The sequence below is a fragment of the Nicotiana attenuata genome, unplaced genomic scaffold (assembly GCF_001879085.1).
Source record: "Nicotiana attenuata strain UT unplaced genomic scaffold, NIATTr2, whole genome shotgun sequence".
Classification (NCBI taxonomy): domain Eukaryota; kingdom Viridiplantae; phylum Streptophyta; class Magnoliopsida; order Solanales; family Solanaceae; genus Nicotiana; species Nicotiana attenuata.
Window position 1 is genome coordinate 2,146 of NW_017672150.1, and position 3,436 is coordinate 5,581.

Sequence of the window (3,436 nt, forward strand, 5' to 3'; positions counted from 1 at the left end):
GTAGAAAGAGGCACGAGACGAGAGGCTCAGCGCCCCGTTCCTGTTTAAGCTTATTTACATACGAGCATTGAGAAGAATGAACCTGGCTAAAGAAAAAGATGCAAATACGGCATTTAAAGGGTATTAAATGCTGGAGCCGTTAAGGAATATATACATTCAATGTAATGATTATGTAACGTAGCATTTAATGTCATTAATCACTCATAATAGCCTCATTATGACTTAGGCATAACGTGCATCCCCAAAGATTCCCAAAGGGACCTATAAAAGGAAGAATATGTAATCACTGGAGGGACAAGTGACTATTGAAATATACTCTAATTTACCAACTTTCATACTTGGCTATTCTAAAATTTCTTTCTTTATTTACTTTTTCGATTATCAGTAACCCGATTCTTCTAATTTCTAGCTTTGACTAAAAATCTATTTTTTGGTTAAACAGCGCGTACATTAAGACTAATATATATATATATATATATATACAAAAAGTATATATTTTTCGGCTATTATTTGAGAGAGACTATACAATGTTATTTTCTCAGGAATTTTATCATCCCGTTGTAAGCCCCACACTTTTGTCAAATTATCAATTGAATCACGACATTATAGTAAAGGATTCAAAAAAATAAGAAAGTGAATAAGCAAAGTAATCAAGAGATTCGAACATCTAATATATATTAAAAAACTATTACTTTTTATATATAGTATAATTTTTTGTAAAATAGAGTCGGACCCCTTCCGCCCCCAACTACAGTAGTTCTAATTGTTAGGTAAAAAAAACATGCTTTTTCTTGTGACCAAGTCAGTTGTGTGACTGAATTGGCCTCTACTATTGTAGCATAGTATCAACTTCATCGGTTTTCTAGAAGAAAATATATACAATAGTTTATTATTATTATTATTATTTTACCTTCTAATAACATCACAAGTATCGCTAACTCTGTTTATCAAGGCTTAGATAAAGAAAAGATATTACTTTTTTGTGTTGGTGAAATTTGAACCCAAGTATTTAACGTTTGCACCCATTTCATTAAATATAGGTGAAAACATGGGCAGAAGGGAGTTCACGCGAACCCCCCTTCGTCAGAAAATTACACTGTACATATAACGTAAAATTACACCATTCATGATGCAAACGCTATTTGGCTTAATTTTGTCATATTGTTTTCTTGTTATTATGCTATGTGATGAAGATATATGGAGCTCCATTAGGTCCACGTTGTATGAAATTTACTCCATTTGTCGTCTTGAACAAAATCAAGAGATAATGTCAAAATAAAATTCTTCATCTTGTAGCAACATATTTTGTGTTCCATTGACAAATCTTTTAGCAAATGGTTGGCCAACATTTATTGCAATCTTCAAAACCATTGCTTATAAAATGATCTTTTTTGCTCCTCAATACTACACTTTATTGGATTACTTCTGATATTGTATCACTAGAGAACTAATACCTTACTATGGCTGAAAAACTTACCTCAAACACCCATGGCCAAAATGGTGCACAACACGCCAAGGGCGGGTCTACCTCAGGCGAGGGGTCGTCAGTTAAACACCCTTTATTGGAAAATCACACTAAAGTGAAATTCATGGCTTCGTCACTGCAAAACGCGGCCCAAGTGGCAGTGGTCTTGGTACCATTTCCGGCACAAGGTCATCTCAATCAACTCCTCCATCTCTCTCGACTCGTTTCCTCATACAATATTCCTGTCCATTATGTTGGAACCATTGCTCACATTCAACAAGCGAAAATTCGGGCTCATGGTTTTGATACTCTCACCACAACAAACATTCATTTCCATGAATTTCAAACACCTTCTTTTGAAACTCCCCTTCCAAATCCTAACGCTTCTACCAAATTCCCAAACCAGCAATTGCCTTCTTTCTACGCCACGTTCCATCTCCGCGAGCCAGTTTGCTCTCTAGCACGCGAACTTTTGAGCAAGAATCTTAAGAAAGTGGTTGTTATTTATGATAATTTGATGAATTGGGTGGTTCAAGATTTGCCTGAAATTCCAAATACAGAGTGCTATTCTTTCATAGTACTTCAGCTTTCTTTTCATATTCATTTTTCTAGGAACTCAAAGGAAAACCTGTCCTACCTGGAACCGAACATTATGAGGATATTCCATCACTTTTAGACTGTTTTCCTACAGAGTTTTGGGAATATTTGAAGATACTAGAACAGTTTGATGGGAAGATTCATTGTGGTGAACTTTACAATTCGTCACGAGTAATAGAAAGTTTGTACCTTGATTTAATGGCCAAAGAGTATGGTGGATTGAAGCAATGGGCTATAGGTCCATTCAATCCTTTAGAGCCAAAAGAGAAGAGCAAAGACTCAAACAAACATCACGAATCCCTCGATTGGCTTGACAAACAAGAACCAAACTCAGTTATTTTTGTGTCATTTGGGACAACTACTTCGTTGTGTGATGAAGAAGTCAAAGAACTCGCGAGTGGTCTAGAGAAAAGCGAGCAAAAGTTCATTTGGGTACTCAGAGATGCTGATAAAGGAGATGTTTTTACAAGTGAAGTTAGAAAACTTCAACTTCCTGAAGGATATGAAGATAAAATAAAAGAAAGAGGGATTATAGTAAGAGATTGGGCACCACAATTGGAAATATTAGCACATAATTCAACAGGCGGTTTTATGAGTCATTGTGGATGGAATTCGTGTATGGAAAGTATTTCCTTTGGAGTTCCTATAGCAGCCTGGCCAATGCATTCAGATCAGCCAAGGAATTCTCAACTTGTAACAAAGTATTTGAAAATTGGACTAACTGTTAGGCCATGGACACGTCGAGATGAATTTGTTACATCAGAAATGGTTGAAAATGCTGTGAAAACTTTGATGGCTTCACCAGAGGGAGATGAGATGAGGAAAAGAGCAGTTGATTTGAGTAATGCTATCAAGAAATCAGTAACAGATGGGGGCGTAAACTGTGCTGAGATGGATTCTTTCATCGCTCACATAACTCAATGAGTGTTTATTCATATTGGAAATGTAGTGAAATGCATGCCACAGTCTAGTTAGCACAAGAGGTATAATAATGTAAGAAAACACATCAATACACTATATATAGAGAATGCCATGACAATGAAAACATACTAGATTTTATTGGAATGTCTTTTATTCATAATTCTAATGCATAGTTTCTCAGATGCAACAAGTTGATCATCTCGATTCATTGTTGGTAAAACTTGTAACTGAAGATTCAGTTCCAGCTAGAAGAGTAACACTCCGTATTTGGCATTTCAAGAAAATCTTGAATCACCCAACCCATCAAATTATCATAAATAACAACCACTTTGTTAATATTGTGCTAACAAGTTCGCGTACAAGTGCGCAAACTGGCTCCCGGAGATGGGTTGCTGCAAAGAATGAAGGAGTATTAACAGATTTGGGGTTTTTTGATCGGAGAAATAGAAGGAG

General features: G+C 35.9%; 1 pseudogene across 1 annotated transcript; it reads left to right on the plus strand.

Moving 5' to 3' along the window:
• Positions 1–1,413: 1,413 nt before the first annotated feature.
• Positions 1,414–3,127, plus strand: LOC109212076 (annotated as a pseudogene). The gene has a single exon (XR_002065805.1). The product of XR_002065805.1 is annotated as a zeatin O-glucosyltransferase-like (transcript).
• The last annotated feature ends 309 nt before the right edge of the window (positions 3,128–3,436 follow it).